The sequence below is a fragment of the Pan paniscus genome, chromosome 19 (assembly GCF_029289425.2).
Source record: "Pan paniscus chromosome 19, NHGRI_mPanPan1-v2.0_pri, whole genome shotgun sequence".
Classification (NCBI taxonomy): domain Eukaryota; kingdom Metazoa; phylum Chordata; class Mammalia; order Primates; family Hominidae; genus Pan; species Pan paniscus.
In genome coordinates this window covers 54,178,915-54,204,789 of record NC_073268.2, presented here as the reverse complement: position 1 = coordinate 54,204,789, position 25,875 = coordinate 54,178,915, and the positions used below count along the sequence as shown (strand labels likewise).

At 51.0% G+C, this 25,875-nt stretch overlaps 1 long non-coding RNA gene and 2 other non-coding genes across 3 annotated transcripts; 2 read left to right on the top strand and 1 right to left on the bottom strand.

Moving 5' to 3' along the window:
* The first annotated feature begins 1,853 nt into the window (after positions 1–1,853).
* Positions 1,854–24,466, top strand: LOC134729515 (uncharacterized). The gene is made up of 3 exons (XR_010110679.1): positions 1,854–5,297; positions 6,594–6,716; positions 16,714–24,466. It is a non-coding gene; the product is annotated as an uncharacterized LOC134729515 (long non-coding RNA).
* LOC117978408 (small nucleolar RNA U3) lies at positions 4,298–4,515 on the top strand. Its single transcript, XR_004669214.2, has one exon. It is a non-coding gene; the product is annotated as a small nucleolar RNA U3 (small nucleolar RNA).
* Positions 17,551–17,768, bottom strand: LOC117977829 (small nucleolar RNA U3). Its single transcript, XR_004668976.2, has one exon. It is a non-coding gene; the product is annotated as a small nucleolar RNA U3 (small nucleolar RNA).
* Positions 24,467–25,875: the final 1,409 nt, after the last annotated feature.

Below are 25,875 nucleotides of genomic sequence, written 5' to 3'. Positions count from 1 at the left end.
ATTCCTGGTGTTGTACATTCTGTGGGTTTGGACAAATGTGTAATGCCGTATCCACCATTGTCATGTCATACAGAGTAGTTTTGTGGCCCTGAAAGTCCCCTGTGCTCTGCCTGTCCATCCCTCCCTCCCCCAACCCCTGCCAACCACTGAGCCTTTTACTGTCTCCATAGTTTTGCTTTTCCAGAAGGTCACGTGTATGGAATCATACAGTATATGGCCTTTTCACATTGGCTTCTTTTTCTTAGTAATATGCGTTTAAGGTTCTTGAATGTTTTTTCATGGCTTGATAGCTCATTTGTTTTTAGCACTGAATAATATCTAATTCTCTGGATGTACCACAGTTTATTTATCCATTCACCTATGTGGGACTTTTTTTTTTTTTTTTTTTTTTGAGACGGAGTTTCACTCTGTCTGTCTCCCAGGCTGCAGTGCAGTAGGGTGACCTCAGCTCACTGCAACCTCTGCCTCCCAGGTTCAAGCGATTCTCCTACCTCAGCCTCCTGAGTAGCTGTGATTACAGGCGTGTGCCACCACACCCAGCTAATTTTTGTTGTTGTTGTTGTTTTCTTTTTTTTTTTTTTTTTTTTGAGATGGAGTTTCGCTCTGTCGCCCAGGCTGGAGTGCAGTGGCGCGATCTCGGCTCACTGCAAGCTCTGCCTCCCGGGTTCACACCATTCCCCTGCCTCAGCCTCCTGAGTAGCTGGGACTACAGGCACCCGCCACCACGCACGGCTAATTTTTTGTATTTTATTTTATTTTATTTTTTTAGTAGAGACGGCGTTTCACCATGTTAGCCAGGATGATCTCGATCTCCTGACCTCGTGATCTGCCCGCCTCAGCCTCCCAAAGTGCTGGGATTACAGGCGGGAGCCACTGCGCCCAGCGTAATTTTTGTATTTTTAGCAGAGATGGGGTTTTGCCATGTTGGCCAGGCTGGTCTTGAGCTCCTGATCTCAGGAGATCCACCTGCCTTGGCCTCTCAAAGTGAAGACATATTTTTTATTTTATTTTATTTTATTTTATTTTATTTTATTTTTTTAGAGACAGGGGTCTCCCTCTGTTGCCCAGGCAGCTCCTAAACCCCTGATCTCAAGTGACTGTCTGCCTCAGCTGCCCAAGTAGCAGGGATTACAGTCACAAGCCACCGCCCCCGGCTCTATTTAGGAACATCTTAGTTCCAAGTTTTGGCAATTATGGGTAAAGCTGCTATAAACATATGTGTGCAGGCTTGTGCGGACATACGTTTTCAAATCATTTGGGTAGACACCAAGAGCTGCATTCCAGCCTGGGCAACAAGAGCGAAACTCCGTCTCAAAAAAAAAAAAAAAAAAAAAAACAACAAAAAAAACAGAAATGTAGGCCGGGCATGGCGGCTTGCACCTATAATCCCAGAACTTTGGGAGGCCAAGGCAGGCAGATCACTTGAGGTCAGGAGTTCCAGACCAGCCTGTCCAACATGGCGAAACCCCGTCTCTACTAAAAATACAAATATTAGCCAGGCGTGGTGGCGCATGCCTGTAATCCCAGCTACTCAGGAGGCCGAGGCACGTGACTCACTTGAACTCAGGAGGCAGAGGTTGCAGTGAGCCCAGATCGTGCCACCGCACTCCAGCCTGGGTGATGAAGTGAAACTCTGTCAAAACAGAAATTATTCTCTCGCAGTTATGAAGTCTCAAAGGGGGATCCTTCCTTGACTCCTCCGGCGTCTGGAGGCTACTGGCCATCCTGGTGTTACTCAAACACCAGGGGTTCCATCTAGGGCCTGCTGCTCACCTCACAGAAAGCCAATCACTGAGACAACGATTATTGCCAAGGAGGAAGGCTTTAATCAGGTGCTGCAGCTGAGGGGATGGGAGGGATTCATCCCAGGAATGCAGGGGGTGGTTCAACATAAGAAAATCCGTTAACGTAATGTACCGCATTAGTAGAACAAAGGGAAAAAAACAGTCATTCCAGCTGACACAGAAAAAGCATCTAAGAAATTCTAACATTTCATCATTAAAACATAGAGAAAACTATGAAACGAGGGGATTTGCCTCAACATTATAAAAGGTATTTGTGAAAAAACCACAGTTACCATCATACTTAGCGGTGAAAGACTAAAAGCTTTCCCCCTAAGTTCAGGAACAAGACACAGAGGTTCACCTTTACCACTGCTACTCAATGTTGTTTTTTTGTTTTGTTTGTTTTGTTGTGTTTTCGAGAAGGAGTCTTGCTCTGTCGCCCAGGCTGGAATGCAGTGGCGTGATCTCGGCTCACTGCAGCCTCTGCCTCCCGGGTTCAAGCAATTCTCCTGCCTCAGCCTCCCCAGTAGCTGGGACTACAGGTGCGCACTGCCACGCCTGGCTAATTTTTGTATTCTTAGTAGAGACAGGGTTTCACCATGTTGGCCAGGATGCTCTTGAGCTCCTGACCTTGTTATCTGCCTGCCTCGGCCTCCCAAAATGCTGGAATTACAGATGTGAGCCACCGCGCCTGGCCTAGTCAACATTTTGCTAGAAGTTGTAGCCAGAGCCTTTAGGTAAGAAAAGGCACCAAATTGAGAAATAAGAAATAAAACCATCGCTTTAAATACGGAAAATCCCAAAGAATACACGCACAATAATTACTAGAGCTAATAAGCAAATGCAGCAAAGTTTCAGATCACACAAGATCAACTCACAAAAACCAGTTGTGTGGTTTCCTGTTTGTTTTTTTGAGGAGTTATGCTCTTATCGCCCAGGCTGGAGTGCAATGGCGTGATCTTGGCTCACTGCAGCCTCTGCCTCCCGGGTTCAAGCCATTCTCCTGCCTCAGCCTCCCCAGTAGCTGGGATTACAGGCGCAGGCCACCACGCCCGGCCAGTTTTTGTATTTTTAGTAGAGACGAGGTTTCACCATGTTGGCCAGGATGGTCTTGATCTCCTGACCTCGTGATCCACCCGCCTCGGCCTCCCAAAGTGCTAGGATGACAGGCGTGAGCCACCGTGCCCGGTCCAGTTGTGTTTTTATGCACTAGCAAGGAACAATCCAAAAATGTAATTAAGAAAACCGCTGGGCGTGGTGGCTCACGCCTGTAGTCCCACCACTTTGAGCGGCCGAGGCGGGTGGATCCCTTGAGCCCAGGAGTTCAAGACCATCCTGGGCAATGTGGTGAAACCCCCTCCCTACAAAAAATACAAAAAATTAGCGGAGCGTGATGGCATGTGCCTACAATCCCAGCTACTCAGGAGGCTGACGTGGGAGGATCACCTGAGCCCGGGGGGTCAAGGCTGCAGTGAGCTGTCACATCATGCATCATTGCACTCCAGCCTGAAAAAGGAGTGAAATTCTGCAACATGTTACAACGTGAATGAACCTTGAAAACGCCATTCTAAGTGAAATAAGCCAGATACAAAAGGACAATATTGCATGTTTCCACTTATAGAGATACCTACAAGAATCAAATTCATAGAGACGGAAAGTAGAATAGTGGTTAAAAGGGTCTGGGCGGAGGGAGGAAAGGGAAGTTTGTTTTATGGGTAGAGTTTCAGTTTGGGATGTCGAAAAAGTTCTGGAGATAAATAATGGTGATGATTACATGCCAATGGCTACACGAATGTACTTAATGCCACTGAATTGTATATGTGAAAAATGGTTAAAATGGTAAATTTTGTATCTATTTTATACCATCCCCCCTAAAAAAAAAAATTGTTTTTAAGAGTCAAGATCTCACTCTGTCTCCCAGGCTGGGGTGCAGTGGGGGTAATTGATCAAAGCTCACTGCAGCTTTGAACTCAGCCAGCTTCCCTGACTCAAACGATCATCCCGCTTCAGCCTCCCGAGTAGCTGGGACTACAGACGGTGCCATCACGCCCAGCTCATTGTTGATTCCCCCCCACCCCCCCCACCCCCCCTTGGTAGAGACGGGATTCCGCTATATTGCCTGGGCTGGTGTCGAACTCATAGAACAAAGGATCCTCCCTCCTGGGCCTGGGCCTGGGCGTGGGCTCGCAAAACGCTGGGATTCCCGGATGACAGGCGGGCGCACCACACCAGGAGCAAACACTTCCGGTTTTAAAAATTCAGTTTGTGATTGGCTGTCATTCAGTATTATGCTAATTAAGCATGCCTGCTTTTAAACTTCTTAAAACAATTTTTAAAATTACCTTTCCACCTAAAACGTTAAAATGTGTCAAGTGATAATATTCGAAAAGCTGTTATTGCCAAACTGTTTTCCTATTTGTTTCCTAATGGCATCGGAACTAGCGAAAGTATCTCGCCATGAGTTAAAAGTTTGCGGCAGCTGTAGACCTAGCAGAGGCCGCGAAGAGGGCGTTAAGACTATACTTTCAGGGATCATTTCTATAGTTCGTTACTAGAGAAGTTTCTCTGAACGTGTAGAGCACCGAAAGCCACGAGGAAGAGACATTAGCGTTTTCTCCTGAGCGTGAAGCCGGCTTTATGGTGTTGCTTAGCTGCAACGGCCGTCAGCCATTGATGATCGTTCTTCTCTCCGCTTGGGAGAGTAAGAGGGAGAGAACGCGGTCTGAGTGGTTTTTCCTTCTTGATGGTTCAATGATAGCGGTAGTGTGCGAGCTCTCCGGGCTGTTCAGTTCGTGCGTCGCATGTAGGGAGGAAGGCTTTTGCTTTCTGTTTCAGCGGTGATGGCCGTCGTGTTTCGTCCGGGTGGGTTTTTAATTTTAGGCTTGGCGTCGGGGGGTGCTGTGTGGCACCTCCTATTCTCTTTTTTGCGTTTATCTCCCATTCTCGCTGCCTCTTTTGTTGCCGATTCCCGCCCGCCACTCCCACCTCCAGACGGGGTCTCCGGGTCTCTTGTCCTGTCTGGCGCGCAGGCTGGAGTGCAGTGGCGCCATCTCGGCTCCTAGCAACATCTGCCTCCCGGGCTCAAGCGAGTCTCCTGCCTAAGCCCTCCCGAGTAGCCGGGGTTTAAAGGCGCACACGCCACTCCAGGCTTTTTTTTTTTTTTTTTGGCAGAAACGGGGTGTCACCGTGTTAGCCAGGCTGGTCTCCAACTCCTGATCTCGGTGATCCGCCCGCCTCGGCCTCCCGAAGTTCTGGGATTACAGGCGTGAGCCACCCGCACCCGGCCCTAAAAGTACTTTTTATAGAGATGGGGTCTCACTCTGTTGCCCAGACTGGTCTCAAACTGCTGATCTCAAGTGACTGACTGACTGCCTCAGCTGCCCAAGTATCTCAAGTGACTGCCTCAGCTGCCCAAGTAGCAGGGACTACAGACACAAGCCACAGCCGCCGGCTCTATTCAGGAACATGTTAGTTCCAAGTTTTGGCAATTATGGATAAAGCTGCTATAAACAGGTGTGCAGGTTTTTGTGTGGACATTTTCAACTCATTTGGGTAGACACCAAGAGGCACGAGTTCTGATCATACCGAAAGAGTGTTTAGTTTCAGAAGAAGCTGCTTGTCTTTTCTTGGGCTCCATAACAAAATACACAGACTTTGTGGCTTAAATAAATAAATAACACAAATTTATTTCTTACAGTTCTCAGTCGGGCGCGGTGGCTCACGCCTGTAATCCCAGTACTTTGGGAGGCTGAGGTGGGCGGATCACGAGGTCAGGAGATCAAAACCATCCTGGCTAACATGGTGAAACCCTGTCTCTACTAAAAATACAAATATATATATATGTATATTAGCCAGGGCGGTGGCACACACCTGTAGTCCCAGCTACTCGGGAGGCTGAGACAGGAGAATCACTTGAACCCAGGAGGCGGAGGTTGCAGTGAGCTGAGATCATGCCACCGCACTCCAACCTGGACGGCAGAACAAGACTCTATTTTTTTTAAAAAAGTGTTTGTTTGTTTGTTTGTTTGTTTGTTTTTGAGACGGAGTCTTGCTCTGTCACCCAGGCTGGAGGACAGTGGTGCGATCTCGGCTCACTGCAAGCACCGCCTCCTGGGTTCATGCCATTCTCCTGCCTCAGCCTCCCCAGCAGCTGGGACTACAGGTGCATGCCGCCACGCTCGGCTAATTTTTTTGTATTTTTAGTAGAGACGGGGTTTCACCGTGTTAGCCAGGATGGTCTTGATCTCCTGACCTCGTGATCCTCCTGCCTCGGCCTCCTAAAGTGCTGGGATTACAGGCGGGAGCCACCGCGCCCGGCCAAAAGTATTTTTTTAAGGAATGGGGGTGGGAGGTTCTCTATTCCCCAGGCTGGTCTCAAAGTCTTGGCCTCAAGTGATCCTCCCATCTCAGCCTCCCGAGTAGCTGAACTACGGTCATGCACCACCGAGCCTGATTTATTTTTTGACTTTAAAGAATCTACCATCTCAAAGGGAAAGTTAGACTGAGGTTGGCTGGGGTGTGGCTCACTGGAGTGTGACTTTTCTGTTTCCATAAGGGTGTGTGTTTGCTGGCATGGTAGGAGAGGCTGGCCTCAGGAGCTAAAATGCTGGGATTGTGTTCCAGCTCCTGCCTGCCTCTGCTGTGTGATTGTGGGTGTATTGCTTCACCTCTCTGTGCCTCAGTTTTCCCATCTGTAAAATGGGTGCAATCACATCTCCCTTGTCTCAGACCTTGAACACCTGGCACGGGGTGGGAGGCTGGCTGAGAGCCTGGTCTCACACTGCCTTCACCGGCTCCCTCTCTCCACAGGTGGTACTCGGGCAGGATTTCCCGGCAGCTGGCGGAAGAGATTCTGATGAAGTGGAACCATCTGGGAGCCTTCCTGATCCGGGAGAGCGAGAGCTCCCCAGGGGAGTTCTCTGTGTCTGTGAAGTGAGCTCTGGCCCTTGGGGGTGTGTGCAGAGGAGGGTGGGCGGGGGGTGGGCAGCATTTGAGCTGAGCCTTGGGGCCCGGGACGGGCTCACGGAGTGAGGGTGGAGGAATGGCATCCCTGCAGAGGGAGCAGTCCGGGCAGAGGCCTTCCGGACACAGGCGGTGGTCTGGGCACCCCAGGGTGCAGCCCAGAGCAGTGGGGTGTGTTGGGAAAGCAGGATCAGGCCAGCTGTGCAAGGCCTCAATGCCAGGCTGAAGTCCAGGCTTCTACGAGTATAGGAGCCATCATAGGTTCTTCATCAGGAGAGGGCGATGTCCAGGGTGGTGATGTGGCAAGAGACTGAGGGCAGGAGAGTGCTGAAACGCCCAGGGCGGGTGTCCAGGATGTGCTCCGCACAGGGTCCCACTCTATGTGATATAGTTGGGAAGATGCACCCTGAGGCCAGGCTGCCTGGGCTCGAATGCTAGTTCTGCCACTTCCTGGCTGTGTGAGCTTGGGCAAGTCACTTACCTTCTCTGTGCCTGTTTCTTCACATGTAAAATAGGCTATTGCATGGACGAAACAAGTTGGTATATTTAAAGCAATTAGAATAGTCCCTGGCATGGAGGCAGGGTGGCCGTGCTGGGGAACATCTGGCATTGTATTAGGGCGGCCCTCAGCTGTGGTGTGGCAGCCTCTGGGCAGCACAGAATCCAATCCTAAAGGGCCACCCTGGAGTGATTGAGGAATCCAGGCTGGAAAGTAGCAGCAGGAATGGGGGTGGGGGTAGACAGGGTCAGGCTCCTAGTTAGTCTCTGTCCTTCCTACTCTTAGGCCTTGGTAGAATCTAGATGCATTAATTCAAGGAATATTTACTGATTAGGTGCCATGTGCCAGGATGCTCTAGGGGCTGGGGAAACCAAATGGGAAAAAAAACAAAGTTGCTGCTGTCGTGGGTTTCAGTCTTTGTGAGTGAACAAGAAAACATGTTAATACAGAATGAACCAAGGTGGTCAGGAAAGGGCTCTCTGAGGAGGTGGCATTGCAGCAAAGATCTGAACTAGGAGGTGGAGGCTTCCCAGGTGCCCAGGAATGAGGAGGACCTGGGAGGAGAGGCTTCTAGGCAGAGGGAATAGCATTTGCAAAGACCCTGAGGTGGGAATGTGATTGGGGCATGTAGGAGCCCGGAGGAGGTGACGTGGCTGGAGCAGAGTGAGCGAAGGGCAGGGGCTGGAGTTCCACCCACATCCAGTGATCACAGAGGGCCTGAAAGGAGGTCGGGTTTTCTCTCAGAGCAATAGGGAGCCGTGGAGGGTCTTGAGCAGGGGAGAGATGTAATTGGACTCCATTTTTAGCAGATGACTCTGAGTGCTGTGAGGAGAAAGAGCTGCTGGGGGAGAGCGTGGTGGCAGGGAGGCCCGTGGGGAGTCAGGAGGGAGATGATGGCCTCTGGGACTGTACAGGTAGGGGCTGATGAGGGGACACAGAGAAATGGCTGGGCCCAGGCATGGAGGTGTGCGGGGGGACCACCAGCAGTACCAGCTCTCAGGGCTGCTGTGGGCACAGAGCCCGGAACGGAGGAGGCGCTTACCATGCCAGCTCTTACTGCCACCAGCGGAGCTAGCACTGGGGTGGTAAAGAGGCCAGCCGGGAGGAAGGGATGAAGGAAGGGGTGGCCCCAGAGGAGGGCAGAGTGGCCTCTCACGATCTCCTAAAGGATGAAGGCCAGGTGTGGTGGCTCACGCCTGTAATCCCAGCAGTTCGGGAGGCCAAGGCGGGTGGATCACTTGAGGTCAGGAGTTTGAGACCAGCCTGGCCAACATGCTGAAACCCCGTCTCTACTAAAAATACAAAAATCAGCCAGGCATGGTGGCGCACGCCTGTAATCTCAGCTACTCGGGAGGTTGAGACATGAGAATCATTTGAACCCGGGAGGCAGAGGCTGCAGTGAGCCGAGATTGTGCCACTGCACTCCAGCCTGGGTGATGGAGTAAGACTCTGTCTCAAAAAATAAAAATAAAAATACAAATAAAGGACAAAGAAATACAGGCCTGGGTCGATAGCTAACACTGGGGCTGGGTGTGGAGATGCAAGCCTGATGGGGCTTGGAGTCAGGGGGTCCCAAAGAAGCAGACAAAGGCAGACTCAGACAGGCTGGGCCAGGAGCCCATGAGGGCTCCTGCTGGGGGAAAAGCATTCCCACCCACCTGATGCCTTCCAGGCTCTGCCGGGTCCCTGTGACTCCCATGTGTTCAGCCCGCCTGTTTTGAAACAAGCTCAAGCTGTTCACTGTGTGGGATCAGCACGTCTGCTGCTAGCCCTGCAGGGTGGCGAGCTCCCCTGAGCCTGGAGGCACCCGCAAGGCATAGGAGCCTATGGTCAGGAAGGCGGCTCTAGGGGTGTGTTCGTCCATTTAGTGTTGTGATAAAGGAACATGTGAGGCTGGGTAATTTATAAAGAAAAGGCGTTTATTTGACTTGGTGTTCTACAGGCTGTGTAGGAAGCATGGCACCGGCATGTGCCTCTGGTGAGGCCTCAGGAACCTTTTACGCATGGTAAACGGGGAAGGGGATCCGGCGCATCACATGGCGAGACGGGGGCAAGTCGGGGAGGGAGGTGCCAGGCTCTTTTCAACAACCAGACCTCATTCATTACTGCAAAGAGCCACTGATGAGGGTCTGTCCCATGACCCAAACACCCCCCACCAGGCCCCACTTCTAACACTGGGAGTCACGTTTCAATGAGAGATTTGGAGAGGACAAACATCCAAACCATATCAGGGAGGCAGATCCAACGTCTCAGGGGTCACAGCCCCCCGCATTCCCCCTGAGCCCGGGCGCCCAGTTGGTGGAACCAGCCATCAGCCTTGTTCCCTTCCCTTTTCTCCTGGGGGCAGGCTGGTGATCCTGAGGGGCAGGAACGCGCATGCCCCCTCTGAGCCTCTATTTCCCCATCTTAAAAATGCGAGTGCTGTCAGCATGTGCGTGTGTGCGCTTGTGCGTGCTGGGGGGTTACTGTGCGTTCTTGGCCCTGACTGCCCACCCCCGGGATGGTGTGGGCACCTGGAGCCTGGAGTCCCCGCGGGCTCACCCCCCACCCCCCAGCCCAGCCCCCACTTCCCTGCAGCCCCGGGGAGCTGCGGCTCCTGCGGAGGCAGGACGTGGCAGTCTTCCAAGTGTCGGCTGTCCAGGGCCTGGTCATCTCCTGGGAATGGCGTCCGCCAGGCGGGCTGGCCTGGCTGAGTGGCTCCTGGAACCAACCCCAAAGCCCAAGGTCACCCAGCAAAGTGGGGGCACAGGGGACTCAAACTACGTCTGGAGCCCGAGTTGAGGGGGAGGGGCTGGCCCTCCCTCCGCCCTCCCTCTGCCCTCCGGCTTCCTCCTCTAACAAATCACGCGGCCTCACTCTCCAAGTTAGCGCCCCAGTGTGCTGCCCTCTTCAGGCGTCTCTCTGTAAGTGCAGCCACCTGCGCACACGCACATGATCAGACCTGAACACCCCAGCCTTGTGAGTTTGCTCAGCACGCATTTATTGAGCATCAGCTGTGTGAAAACCACAAGGCAGGACTGAAACAGGAGACAAACCAGAGGCATGTGAAGGGGAAATGGTCACAGCCTGGCCCAGGGGTCTCTATGATGAGCAAATGAATAAATGAAATTCAATGACAGCGGATACATTCCACATAGTGAAGGCACCAGGGAGGAAGTGACATCTGAGTTGGGCTCTAAAGCATGAGTAGGCGTTTGGTGCACAAGGAGAGTAGATGATATGCCAGGCACAGGAAACAGCGTGAGTAGAGATCTAGAGGCGGGGAAGCGAGGGGTGTGTTTGGATAACAACGTGTTTTCTGACCAGGAGGGAAGATGGACAGTCTTAGGGAGCAGTTCTTGAGCAGGCGAGCCAGCACCGGTGTTTCCTGGGAAGGGATCTGGAAGCGACCCTCAGAGAAATCCTGGCCTGTGCCCCCCAACCCTTTGTCCAAGGCATACTGGCCAAGTGTGCCCAGGTCAAAACTGTCAGGCGCTTCCTGGGCTTGGCTGGCTGTGGGTTGTACACAGCACCAGCAGGTGGAGCCCTTGACCCTTGGCTTCTTCCTGCCTGGGCCCAGGCTCCTGGGTCCTGCTCCCATTCTGTCCATCATCTGTCATGGGGCCTCTCAGTGGTCCTTGGACAACCACCAAGCAGGGGTCAGAGTTGGAAGCTGAGACTCAAATGGGGCATGTGGCTAAGAGCATGGTATTTTGAGCGACAGTCAGCTCTGACACCTGCTAGCTGCTCGCTGTATAATCCTGGGCAAGTTACCCCTCTGAGCCTCAGTTTCCTCATTTATAAAATGGACAGCTATGTAACATGTTTTTTATGATGACTGGCACATGATAAGTGCCAGTTATCATAATTATATTAAGGCCCCAAGGACCGCACACCAAGCTGGGGAGGAATTAGGGAGCCCCTCCTGGCCTGGAAGGCTGCCCCCCACCCCCTGCCCATGAATCCAACACTCTTAGAGAAGAGGCAGCAGCACAGGGAGTCAGGGAATCCAGATGCTGGGAAGCCGGGTGACCTGATGGCCACCTCGGAAAATGACAGCCTGGCAGATTGGTGTGTAAGAGCTCTTCCACCCTTGCTGGTTGGTACTTGGGAACTCTGATGGCACTATGCATGGCATCTCTGGCATACTCACACCAAGCCCTATAAAGCTGTCAGAGGTGGGGTTTATGGGCCTCATGCTGCCTCCTAGAGCAACTGTGGCCATAGCTAGCTGCCCTTTATGAGTTTACAAAGGGCTGTCCCCCTCCTCCTCCAGGGAGCATGTCTGAGCTGGCGGGCAGCGGGCCAGGGGCCAAGGCTGGCGTGCAGTGTCTGGGCTGCCTAACTTTTGCCCCACACTCCTATCCAAGCTACTGTGGACTCTTCTGCCATAAATGACAGTTTGTCTCCAAGTGACATATTTGCCTCCTTTCTAGCCAGAGGTACCCTGGAGTCAATGCACATGTGTTTGCCCTGCCCATCTGGTCACTGAACCCCTGCTGTGTGCCGGCCCTGTCCCAGGGCCTGGGGATTCAGCCAGCAACAAAATAGGGCAAAGCTCTCTGTCCCTCAAGTGCCCATGTGCTACTGGGTGACAGACAATAAGTGATTAGGAAATTGTATAAAATCTTACACAATGACCAAGGCTTTGGAGAAAATGAAGCCGGGAAGTGGTGGAGGGGGGGTGCAATTTTAGGAGGAAGGGACTGGCTGCAGGCAAGGACAGGGGGGAAGTGAGGAGACCTGCCTGATCCCCAGAAGCCCAGCTTGCAGGTAAGGAAACTGAAGCCTGGAGAGGTGCAGCAACTTCCCCAAGGTCACACAGCGAGGAACTTAGAGCTGGTGCCCACCGACCTCTGTGCCCTGACAGACCTGGTCTGTCCTCCACCCACCCTCCCTGAGCTCCAAAGACCCAGCAGGAGTCTGTCTGCACCAGTGTCCTGCCCCTCCCAAGCTCAGCTTGACTCTGGTTCCTGTCTGCTGCCGAACAGGTTGTTCCACCCCTCCTTTTCACAGATGGGCAAACTGAGGCCAGAGAGGGGCCATGCCTGATGGAGATCGCCCAGCAGGCAGTTAGCACCCACGTGGGTCCACACGTCCACAAGCCCTGGTTGGGGTGGTGGAGGGGGTGTCCTAGGGCTCCTGCCCCCACCCCAGCCTTGTTTTTCCTCTCTGGGCTGACACTGTTACCTTTGCTGCTGCTGCTGCTGCTGCCACCAGGCCAGAAAAACTCGCTGGGCAGGACTGGCTGCTGCCAGCATTAGGCCTGACTTGGTCCTTGGGGCTTTTCTGACAGCCCAGGGGTCAGCCTAGCCCCTTGTTCCCCTGGGTAGGTGGATGTAGGGGTCACACAAAGAGACAAAGATACTCATGATTGCTCAGTGAGAGACTCACACATAACAGTCACTCCACACAGTGGGAGACACACACAGACACACACACACAAGCATCCCAGGAATGCACACTCAGACACAATGGAGATGCTCTCACACCCTGGCACTGCCCACTGAAGTGAATGGCTCCAGCAGCCTCTCCTCTCACCAACTCAGGCCCACAATCCCAGTGCCCCCTCCCTCCTCTGGCTCTGGGAGGCTCATGCAGCAGAGCTGGCTGCACTGGATCCAGCCCTCCCGGTTCCGGGGCCATCTGGACTCAGATTCCGTTCCTCCTGCAAGCTCTGAAGTTCCCACAGGCCTTGGGAAGCAGAGTGGAGATGAGGTCTGGAGAGGCCCCAGAGGGTAGCCCCAGTCTGGGGGATTCTCAAATGCTTTGAGGCTCCACCTGGGCCTTGAAGGATGGCTAAGGTCAAGACTAGACAGAGAAAAGGGAAAAGGCATTATTTCTGGTGAGGGCCATGAGCAAGAGCCCAGCCAGGCTAGGGAAAAGGGCCAGGCTGGGAGAGGGAGTGACAGCTGGGATGCTGGGCTGTGAGATGACAGAGACAGCACCGCTTGGCCTCAGGCAGGGGCTGGCTCAGCAGGAGGGGCTGCACCCAAGCCTCACTGTCCTCTGCTGTAAAGCAGGACATTTGGGCCAGGTGGGAGAAGGGACAAGATTTGCCATTTACTGAGCACCTAGTATGTGCCACACACAGACTAGGTAGGGGCTGGCACATGCACGTTTCCCAGGTTTGAGAATTCTCCAGTTCCCAGGTTGGAAAGCCCTAGAATCCCTGGGTCCCTGGCTCCCTTTCCCTTATCTCCTGTTCTCCACTCCCTGACTCTACTATATGATCAAAGAACTGCTCCAGATAACGTTCTATCTGCTCTAGATAACTTTCCAAGTATCTAAAGATGAACGTCAAATACCATAAAATTCAAAGTTGTGGTCGTTTGGGTTTGAAATCATTTTCAAACCCACCACACCCTTTCTGTCCCCTCACCCAGAGGAGTGGGGCCACCTGTACGCAGGCCCCTCCTCGGGGCCAACAGGGAGTCAGGGCCTTCTGCCTGGGTACCCGGTGCCCCAGAGGTGGAGCCACTGGGATCCCTGTCTCCAGGCTTCTCGCCTGCCCAGCTGTGGGTCACCGTCACTCCACTGCTTGAAGCAGTGCTCCTCCCCAGGCACCACGGCCAAAGTTCAGTAAACCCTGGGCTGGTTAGCACGTGGCACTAGGGAGTCATGGGGCTCAGAGGCTGCCTCTCGGAAGCCTCTGGGAGGCTTCGGAAAGCCAGACAGGGCAGGAGACACACATCTGCCTGCACACCCACCTCCGCGTCATGAGCACATGGACACACATGTCCCACAGCTGGCAACACAAGTGGCTGAGTCACTGGGAACAAGGTCCTCTGACGGCACGTGAGCAGCTTTGTCTCAGATTTGGGGACCATTGCTCCACCTGTCGAGAGCCTCTGTTCTCATGGGGAGAACTAGCTCTCTTTCTGGCTGTGTGACCCTGAGGGCTGGATGCATCTTAGAGCAATGGGTTGGCCACCGGAGCCTGGGTTCAGGGTCAGAACACCTGGTGGGCTGCAATCCCAGTTCAGAACCAACAGAAGTGGGTTTCAAGAAGAAAGCATCGCAATGAGGACCTAAGACCTGGAAAGTGATGCTCTGTTTGCTGAGTCCCAGCTAGACTGGACCTTCAGGGCCCACTCCTGCCTCCCTGCCTTTTTAGTGTCTCATATGCAAGTCATTTTGAGTAGCAAGTTACAAGAAGGCTATGAGAGGGGCTGAGGGATCCAAGAAGGCCCTGACTGCGTGATGGGGTCTGATGCAGCTCTCACAGGATGCGCCATTTTACCTGGGCCTTGAGGCATGAGTAGGAGTTCAAGAAAAATTCCTTCCAGTTGGAGGAAATACCGTGTGCAAATGCCCGGAGGTGTATTTAGAAGTGGTTTGGGGCTGGGCGCGGTTGCTCACACCTGTAATCCCAGTACTTTGGGAGGCCGAGGTGGGCAGATCACCCAAGGTCAGGAGTTTGAGACCAGCCAGGCCAACATGGTGAAACCCTGTCTCTACTAAAAATACAAAAATTAGCTAGGCGTTGTGGCAGGTGCCTGTAATCCCAGCTACTCGGAAGGCTTAGATGAGATAATCGCTTGAACCCAGGAGGCGGAGGCTGCAGTGAACCGAGATCGCGCCATTGCACTCCAGCCTGGGTGACAGAGCGAGACTCTGTCTCAAAAAAAAAAAAAAAAAAAGGGAGAAGTGATTTGGACCCCTTGACTGTGATGGAGTAGGGGGAATCCCATTTTGCCCTACGCCTCATACAGACCACAGGGTGGGAAACTTGAACACATCTTTATCTTAAATCTTTCATCTTAAAACATCAATAAGGAAGGAAGCCGCCCCAGGGATGACTGGTGGAGAAACTCAACCACAGGCAGGGATAGGACAGATGGAGCAGCAGATCTGGGCAGCTGGGGTGACAGACACCACCCTCTTGTTCAGGAGAACCATAGACCTGAAGGAACTCAGGCTGTGGGTGAACCCAAGCTTGCAAATGTATTGCAACCAAATTGTTTAACCAGATTTCAATTTACAACCCAGGAGAGGTAGGGGTGTGTGTGTGTGTGTGTGTGTGTGTGTGTGTGCATGTGTCCCATCAAGGCATCAAGTGCTTTGGACTGGTGGTTGGATCTCATTTAGCCCAAATGTGAACAAAAAGATCCCTAGCCTGTGGCTCAGGAGGCTGAGGTGTGTGTGTATATGTGTGTGTGTGTGTATATGTGTGTGTGTGTGTGTGTGTGTGTGTGTGCATGTGTACCATCAAGTCATCAAGTGCTTTGGACTGGTGGTTGGATCTCATTTAGCCCAAATGTGAACAAAAAGATCCCTAGCCTGTGGCTCAGGAGGCTGAGGTGTGTGTGTATATGTGTGTGTGTGTGTGTGTGTGTGTGTGTGTGTGTGCGCGCGCATGTGTACCATCAAGTCATCAAGTGCTTTGGACTGGTGGTTGGATCTCATTTAGCCCAAATGTGAACAAAAAGATCCCTAGCCTGTGGCTCAGGAGGCTGAGGGGTGTGTGTGTGTGTGTGTGTGTGTGTGTGTGTGTGTGTGTGTGTGTGTGTGTGTGTGTGTGTGTGTGTGCATGTGTACCATCAAGTCATCAAGTGCTTTGGACTGGTGGTTGGATCTCATTTAGCCCAAATGTGAACAAAAAGATCCCTAGCCTGTGGCTCAGGAGGCTGAGGGGCTATCTACCTCCCAGTGGCCATCCTGTGCCCCTACCCTGCCTCACCCGGCTCACAGGGCCCCAGGCTTTCCCAGCTATTAGCTCCACCAGCCACCTGAACAGGTGCCCTCCCTCGGGGTCCTAAACTGTCTTCTTTCTGGTTGGGAGCTGGGACTGTTCTGTGTTCTCCCCGCAGCCCCTAGCCCAGCCAGGTGGGCCTAGGGTGGCTCTGTTGGCAGCACCCACACAGCCCCCAGGGTCCCAGGCCTCTCAGCTCCCTTGCAAGGAGTGCACTATCGCCCACATTTGGCAGGCCAGGACGCAGAGGCCCAGAGAGGTGGGCTGGGGTGTAAGTCCAGGCAGGCTGGCTATAGAGCTGGGAAAGGTAGCTAAGGTTTGGCCAGGCAGAGAGGATGAGGCAGGGAGGGAGGGCCTCCTGGGGGGCACAGCCCAGGTAGCAACATGGCAAAGTAGAAATGGATTTGGAATGATGAGCTCTGGAACAATAGTAATATCATAATTGGAATAATTATTATTGCTATTGTTATGTGATAATAACCAATCAGGAGGGCATTAGGCAACGTTTTACATGTATGAGCTCAAATGTGGCCCCAGCTCTCTGACCTTTCTTGCTGTTGTGGCTCTGGGCAGGTCGCGGCTGCACTCGGGGCCTCAGTTTCCCCACTGGGGCATGAGGATTTCAAGAAAAATTCCCTCTAGCTGGAGGACACTCTGTGTGCAAATGCCTGGAGGTGTGTTTAGAAGTGGTTTGGACCCCTTGACTGGAATGGAGTAGGGGGAATCCTGTTTTGCCCTATGCCTCATACAGACCAGAGGGTGGGAACCTTGAACACATCTTTTTTTTTTTTTAGGCGGGCGCGGTGGTGGGCGCCTGTAGTCCCAGCTACTCGGGAGGCTGAGGCAGGAGAATGGCGTAAACCTGGGAGGCGGAGCTTGCAGTGAGCCGAGATAGCGCCATTGCACTCTAGCCTGGGTGACAGAGCGAGACTCCGCCTCAAAAAAAAAAAAAAGAAAAGAAAAGAAAAAAGAGCAGGCTCTCTCCTCCACTGGGCTAGAAGGTACTTGGGGCGATTTGGCGGTAGTGGGCTGGCTGGAAGGCTGGGCACAGACGGGAAATGAGAGAGAAAAATCCGTGGCTGGGCGCGGTGGCTCACGCCTGTAATCCCAGAACTTCGGGAGGCCGAGGCGGGCGGATCACCGAGATCAGGAGTTGGAGACCAGCCTGGCTAACACGGTGACACCCCGTTTCTGCCAAAAAAAAAAAAAAAAAGCCTGGAGTGGCGTGTGCGCCTTTAAACCCCGGCTACTCGGGAGGGCTTAGGCAGGAGACTCGCTTGAGCCCGGGAGGCAGATGTTGCTAGGAGCCGAGATGGCGCCACTGCACTCCAGCCTGCGCGCCAGACAGGACAAGAGACCCGGAGACCCCGTCTGGAGGTGGGAGTGGCGGGCGGGAATCGGCAACAAAAGAGGCAGCGAGAATGGGAGATAAACGCAAAAAAGAGAATAGGAGGTGCCACACAGCACCCCCCGACGCCAAGCCTAAAATTAAAAACCCACCCGGACGAAACACGACGGCCATCACCGCTGAAACAGAAAGCAAAAGCCTTCCTCCCTACATGCGACGCACGAACTGAACAGCCCGGAGAGCTCGCACACTACCGCTATCATTGAACCATCAAGAAGGAAAAACCACTCAGACCGCGTTCTCTCCCTCTTACTCTCCCAAGCGGAGAGAAGAACGATCATCAATGGCTGACGGCCGTTGCAGCTAAGCAACACCATAAAGCCGGCTTCACGCTCAGGAGAAAACGCTAATGTCTCTTCCTCGTGGCTTTCGGTGCTCTACACGTTCAGAGAAACTTCTCTAGTAACGAACTATAGAAATGATCCCTGAAAGTATAGTCTTAACGCCCTCTTCGCGGCCTCTGCTAGGTCTACAGCTGCCGCAAACTTTTAACTCATGGCGAGATACTTTCGCTAGTTCCGATGCCATTAGGAAACAAATAGGAAAACAGTTTGGCAATAACAGCTTTTCGAATATTATCACTTGACACATTTTAACGTTTTAGGTGGAAAGGTAATTTTAAAAATTGTTTTAAGAAGTTTAAAAGCAGGCATGCTTAATTAGCATAATACTGAATGACAGCCAATCACAAACTGAATTTTTAAAACCGGAAGTGTTTGCTCCTGGTGTGGTGCGCCCGCCTGTCATCCGGGAATCCCAGCGTTTTGCGAGCCCACGCCCAGGCCCAGGCCCAGGAGGGAGGATCCTTTGTTCTATGAGTTCGACACCAGCCCAGGCAATATAGCGGAATCCCGTCTCTACCAAGGGGGGGTGGGGGGGGTGGGGGGGAATCAACAATGAGCTGGGCGTGATGGCACCGTCTGTAGTCCCAGCTACTCGGGAGGCTGAAGCGGGATGATCGTTTGAGTCAGGGAAGCTGGCTGAGTTCAAAGCTGCAGTGAGCTTTGATCAATTACCCCCACTGCACCCCAGCCTGGGAGACAGAGTGAGATCTTGACTCTTAAAAACAATTTTTTTTTTTAGGGGGGATGGTATAAAATAGATACAAAATTTACCATTTTAACCATTTTTCACATATACAATTCAGTGGCATTAAGTACATTCGTGTAGCCATTGGCATGTAATCATCACCATTATTTATCTCCAGAACTTTTTCGACATCCCAAACTGAAACTCTACCCATAAAACAAACTTCCCTTTCCTCCCTCCGCCCAGACCCTTTTAACCACTATTCTACTTTCCGTCTCTATGAATTTGATTCTTGTAGGTATCTCTATAAGTGGAAACATGCAATATTGTCCTTTTGTATCTGGCTTATTTCACTTAGAATGGCGTTTTCAAGGTTCATTCACGTTGTAACATGTTGCAGAATTTCACTCCTTTTTCAGGCTGGAGTGCAATGATGCATGATGTGACAGCTCACTGCAGCCTTGACCCCCCGGGCTCAGGTGATCCTCCCACGTCAGCCTCCTGAGTAGCTGGGATTGTAGGCACATGCCATCACGCTCCGCTAATTTTTTGTATTTTTTGTAGGGAGGGGGTTTCACCACATTGCCCAGGATGGTCTTGAACTCCTGGGCTCAAGGGATCCACCCGCCTCGGCCGCTCAAAGTGGTGGGACTACAGGCGTGAGCCACCACGCCCAGCGGTTTTCTTAATTACATTTTTGGATTGTTCCTTGCTAGTGCATAAAAACACAACTGGACCGGGCACGGTGGCTCACGCCTGTCATCCTAGCACTTTGGGAGGCCGAGGCGGGTGGATCACGAGGTCAGGAGATCAAGACCATCCTGGCCAACATGGTGAAACCTCGTCTCTACTAAAAATACAAAAACTGGCCGGGCGTGGTGGCCTGCGCCTGTAATCCCAGCTACTGGGGAGGCTGAGGCAGGAGAATGGCTTGAACCCGGGAGGCAGAGGCTGCAGTGAGCCAAGATCACGCCATTGCACTCCAGCCTGGGCGATAAGAGCATAACTCCTCAAAAAAACAAACAGGAAACCACACAACTGGTTTTTGTGAGTTGATCTTGTGTGATCTGAAACTTTGCTGCATTTGCTTATTAGCTCTAGTAATTATTGTGCGTGTATTCTTTGGGATTTTCCGTATTTAAAGCGATGGTTTTATTTCTTATTTCTCAATTTGGTGCCTTTTCTTACCTAAAGGCTCTGGCTACAACTTCTAGCAAAATGTTGACTAGGCCAGGCGCGGTGGCTCACATCTGTAATTCCAGCATTTTGGGAGGCCGAGGCAGGCAGATAACAAGGTCAGGAGCTCAAGAGCATCCTGGCCAACATGGTGAAACCCTGTCTCTACTAAGAATACAAAAATTAGCCAGGCGTGGCAGTGCGCACCTGTAGTCCCAGCTACTGGGGAGGCTGAGGCAGGAGAATTGCTTGAACCCGGGAGGCAGAGGCTGCAGTGAGCCGAGATCACGCCACTGCATTCCAGCCTGGGCGACAGAGCAAGACTCCTTCTCGAAAACACAACAAAACAAACAAAACAAAAAAACAACATTGAGTAGCAGTGGTAAAGGTGAACCTCTGTGTCTTGTTCCTGAACTTAGGGGGAAAGCTTTTAGTCTTTCACCGCTAAGTATGATGGTAACTGTGGTTTTTTCACAAATACCTTTTATAATGTTGAGGCAAATCCCCTCGTTTCATAGTTTTCTCTATGTTTTAATGATGAAATGTTAGAATTTCTTAGATGCTTTTTCTGTGTCAGCTGGAATGACTGTTTTTTTCCCTTTGTTCTACTAATGCGGTACATTACGTTAACGGATTTTCTTATGTTGAACCACCCCCTGCATTCCTGGGATGAATCCCTCCCATCCCCTCAGCTGCAGCACCTGATTAAAGCCTTCCTCCTTGGCAATAATCGTTGTCTCAGTGATTGGCTTTCTGTGAGGTGAGCAGCAGGCCCTAGATGGAACCCCTGGTGTTTGAGTAACACCAGGATGGCCAGTAGCCTCCAGACGCCGGAGGAGTCAAGGAAGGATCCCCCTTTGAGACTTCATAACTGCGAGAGAATAATTTCTGTTTTGACAGAGTTTCACTTCATCACCCAGGCTGGAGTGCGGTGGCACGATCTGGGCTCACTGCAACCTCTGCCTCCTGAGTTCAAGTGAGTCACGTGCCTCGGCCTCCTGAGTAGCTGGGATTACAGGCATGCGCCACCACGCCTGGCTAATATTTGTATTTTTAGTAGAGACGGGGTTTCGCCATGTTGGACAGGCTGGTCTGGAACTCCTGACCTCAAGTGATCTGCCTGCCTTGGCCTCCCAAAGTTCTGGGATTATAGGTGCAAGCCGCCATGCCCGGCCTACATTTCTGTTTTTTTTGTTGTTTTTTTTTTTTTTTTTTTTTTTGAGACGGAGTTTCGCTCTTGTTGCCCAGGCTGGAATGCAGCTCTTGGTGTCTACCCAAATGATTTGAAAACGTATGTCCGCACAAGCCTGCACACATATGTTTATAGCAGCTTTACCCATAATTGCCAAAACTTGGAACTAAGATGTTCCTAAATAGAGCCGGGGGCGGTGGCTTGTGACTGTAATCCCTGCTACTTGGGCAGCTGAGGCAGACAGTCACTTGAGATCAGGGGTTTAGGAGCTGCCTGGGCAACAGAGGGAGACCCCTGTCTCTAAAAAAATAAAATAAAATAAAATAAAATAAAATAAAAAATATGTCTTCACTTTGAGAGGCCAAGGCAGGTGGATCTCCTGAGATCAGGAGCTCAAGACCAGCCTGGCCAACATGGCAAAACCCCATCTCTGCTAAAAATACAAAAATTACGCTGGGCGCAGTGGCTCCCGCCTGTAATCCCAGCACTTTGGGAGGCTGAGGCGGGCAGATCACGAGGTCAGGAGATCGAGATCATCCTGGCTAACATGGTGAAACGCCGTCTCTACTAAAAAAATAAAATAAAATAAAATACAAAAAATTAGCCGTGCGTGGTGGCGGGTGCCTGTAGTCCCAGCTACTCAGGAGGCTGAGGCAGGGGAATGGTGTGAACCCGGGAGGCAGAGCTTGCAGTGAGCCGAGATCGCGCCACTGCACTCCAGCCTGGGCGACAGAGCGAAACTCCATCTCAAAAAAAAAAAAAAAAAAAAGAAAACAACAACAACAACAAAAATTAGCTGGGTGTGGTGGCACACGCCTGTAATCACAGCTACTCAGGAGGCTGAGGTAGGAGAATCGCTTGAACCTGGGAGGCAGAGGTTGCAGTGAGCTGAGGTCACCCTACTGCACTGCAGCCTGGGAGACAGACAGAGTGAAACTCCGTCTCAAAAAAAAAAAAAAAAAAAAAGTCCCACATAGGTGAATGGATAAATAAACTGTGGTACATCCAGAGAATTAGATATTATTCAGTGCTAAAAACAAATGAGCTATCAAGCCATGAAAAAACATTCAAGAACCTTAAACGCATATTACTAAGAAAAAGAAGCCAATGTGAAAAGGCCATATACTGTATGATTCCATACACGTGACCTTCTGGAAAAGCAAAACTATGGAGACAGTAAAAGGCTCAGTGGTTGGCAGGGGTTGGGGGAGGGAGGGATGGACAGGCAGAGCACAGGGGACTTTCAGGGCCACAAAACTACTCTGTATGACATGACAATGGTGGATACGGCATTACACATTTGTCCAAACCCACAGAATGTACAACACCAGGAATGAGCTGTAATGTGAGCTATGGACCTTATTTAATAATTCCATATGCATATTGGTACATCAGTTGTAACAGAAGTATCACGCTATAATGCAAAATGTTACTAACGGGGAAATGAGTGTAGGGGTCTGAGAGAGAGGATGTATGGGGATTCTGTTCTTTGTGCTCAATTCTTCTGTAAACCTATAACCGCTCCTCCCAGAAAAGTCTACTAATTAATTCTTTTTTTTTTTTTTTTTTTTTAAGACGGAGTCTTGCTCTGTGTCCCAGCTGGAGTGCAGTGGTGCGATCTTGTCTCACTGAATCAAGAGATTCTCCTGCCTCAGCCTCCCAAGTAGCTGGGATTACAGACATGCATCACCATGCCTGGCTAATTTTTGTATTTTTAGCAGAGATGGGGTTTCACCGTGTTGGCCAGGTTAGTCTTGAACTCCTGATTTCAGGTGATCTGTCCACCTCGGCCTCCCAAAGTGCTGGGATTACAGGCATGAGCCACTGTGCCTGCCCTCTACTAATTAATTTTTTAAAACACTTAAAACACACAGGCATACGTACATAATGACAAGTCACTGGCTGTTCACACACAAACAGAATAGCATGGGTTATGATCCCAGTCTTAAAAAATCTTACCTGTCAGCTGGACGTGGTGGTTCACGCCTATAATCCCAGCACTTTGGGAGGCCAAGTTAGGAGGATCTCTTGTGCTCAGTAGTTCAAGACCAGCTTGGGCAACAGGGTGAAACCCCGTCTCTACAAAAAATACAAAACAATTAGCCAGGCATGGTGGCACGCATCTGTAGTCCCAGCTACTTGGGAGGCTGAGGTGGGAAAATGGCTTGAGCCCAGGAGGTGGAGGTTGCAGTGAGCCAAGATCATACCACTGCCCCCCAGCCTGGATAACAAAGCCAGACCCTGTCTCAAAAAAACAAAAAACTTGCCTGTCCATCCATTCATTCATCTTATATAGATAGATTGAGGCTGTGTGGAGAGAATTCTATGATGATGTTCATGAAATATAAAACCCCACAGATGGGGGAGATTTATTGCTTTTTTTCTGTATACTTTCTAAGTGGCTTGGATTTTTTCTGTTGAGCATGTTTATAAAACAAGTACTTAAAATTTTTTTTTAATTTAATGAAGTAGTGTGACATTTCTTGCACCTTTGAGTTTGTGAGCAAATATTCATAAATTTATATTTGGATGTATGAGTTTGTTGTGAGAAAAAGACCACAAATTCATGTATGAAAACCCAAAAACCCAATGTGGTTATTGATGAGGGGTAGGATAATAGATTGTTTGTTTGTTTATCTTTTCAGAGATAAGAGTCTTGCTCTGTCATCCAGGCTGGAGTGCAGTGGCATGATCACTGCTCACTGCAGCCTCAAACTCCTGGGCTCAAGTCAACCTCCCACCTCAGCCTCCCAAGTAGCTGAGACCAGAGGTGCTCGCCACCATACCTGACTTATTTATTTATTTACTTATTTATTTATTGTAGAGACAGGATTTCATTGTGTTGCCCAGGCTGGTCTTGATCTCCTGGCTTCAAGTAATCCCTTCCACTTCAGCATCCCGAAGTGCTGGAATTACAGGTGTGAGCCACCATGTCTGGCCCCTGGATTTTTTTTTAAGTGCATTTTATCATATTCTTTTTCCTCTTCCCCCTCCTCTTCCACTCCCCCTCCTCCTTTTCCTTCTATTTCATTTTCTAATCATGTCATTCCCTTGCTCACTGCTTTCAGTACCAGGCACTAGGGAAATAAAAATTCCTTAAATTGTATGACTTACTAAAAGGTCCCAGCCCCTGTGGGACGTCCACAGTTCCCCAAGCAAACGGGAAAAACAGGTTCACAAACTAGGTACCTTATATTCACATTATTTAATGCTTACAGTAACCCATTTTACTGGTGGCGGGATTAAGAGCCTTAACCTAGGAATGGAGGAGCCCAGGTTCGAACCCACATGTGGGGCGCTGGGAGTGTGGTTCCTCCCAGGGCTGCCGGGTTTCTTAGCCGCATCTCAAGGCAGCCCCAACGGGCAGCGCCCCATCCTATGGCCGCCTCTGCCCTCTTGCGGCGGCTTCTGGAACTACAGGTCGCCTTCCGCTCCCGGAAGTGAATGAGGGGTCCCCCGGGGGCTGTGCTGAGGACGGCCTGTGGCAGGGCCACTCCACACCCCTCAGCGTCCGGGCCACACAGACACAGAACGCGAGAGAGAGACTGACCCACCCACGCACCGGTACCCATAGACGCAGAGACCGAGGCAGAAATGACGGGATTGCCGCAGACCGGCCAGGAGCAGGGACAGACAGCGGCTCCGCAGACTCTGGTGGGACTGGGCTGAGGCCACTCTCGTGTTTTCACCACACCCTCTCTCAACTATAACTACCTAATAAAACTTAAAATTGTTCTATAAAGAGATGGCGGGGGGCGTGTTTGTTTGTTTGTTTGTTGAGATAGGGTCTTGCTCTGTCCCCAGGCTGGATGGAGTGCAGTGCCGCAATCTCGGCTCATTGCAACCTCCCCCTCCTGGGCTCAAGCAATCCTCCCACCTCAGCCTCCCAAGTAGCTGGGACTACAGGCTTGTGCCACCACTCCCAGCTAATTGATGTATTTTTTGCAGAGACGAGGTCTTGCTATGTTGCGGAGGCTGGTCTTAAACTTTTGGGCTCAAGCCATCCTCCTGCCTCAGCCTCCCAAAATTCCTGGGATTACAGGCGTGAGCCACCACACCTGGTCAATACATGTACTCAAAGGGGGACTTTATCTATTGCTACTCTTAAATGGAAAATTTGTGTCACTTTCATAGGCAATAACAATGAAAGTGAATAGGATAAAAACAAAACAATGTTATTAAATGGTGTTGGATGCTTCCCCACAGAGGCTGTGTAGGATGAGTGCTCTGTTCAAAAACGAGTTTTAGCAAAGTGTGAGGACAGTTTTGCAAACATGTTTCATATTCCAACTCAGTAGACACAATTTTTCACAAAGTAACATTCTTCCTTTTCTGATATTTTCTATTGTATGTTATTCCATCTATTTCGTTTTATTTTTTAAAGCACTCAAAGGTGGGTAGAGGCAAGAAGTATAAAAACAGGTGGGGGTCGAGGCTGAGTGGCGAGTGGCGGTAGTGAGGGCTCATACCTTCCACTTTTGTGCGTGTTCAGATTTAATTTTCAAATTAAAAAGAAGTCGTGTTTTCTGTTGTTGTTTTTTTGAGACGGAGTTTCGCTCTGTCGCTCAGGCTGGAGTGCAGTGGCGCGATCTTGGGTCACTGCAAGCTCCGCCTCCCGGGTTCACGCCATTCTCCTGCCTCAGCCTCCCGAATAGCTGGGACTACAGGCGCCCACGACCACGCCCCACTAATTTTTTGTGTTTTTAGTAGCGACGGGGTTTCACCGTGTTAGCCAGGATGGTCTTGATCTCCTGACCTCGTGATCCGCCCGCCTCGGCCTCCCAAAGTGCTGGGATTACAGGCGTGAGCCACCGCGCCCGGCCTTAAAAAGAAGTTTTAAAAAAACTAATTTGGATTCCATATACTAACTTTATAGCTCACTAAGCAGTCACACCCCATAATTGGAAAAACTGTGTGCAAAATACGTAAAGCCCTAACACTGTGCAGAGATTTTACCTGGGCATAATCAGCAGATTGAAAGTGAATGAAGAAGGAAATTGCCTTCCCACTGTAGTTGATTATCTACTGAGGCGGCCACCAAGAACTTCTCCCTGCCCTGTGCACTCCGCCACCCCCACATCCAAAGGTGAAGCCTATTTCCCCTCCCCTTGCATCTGGCCTGGCCTTGTGGCTGTTTTCACCCCTAGAATG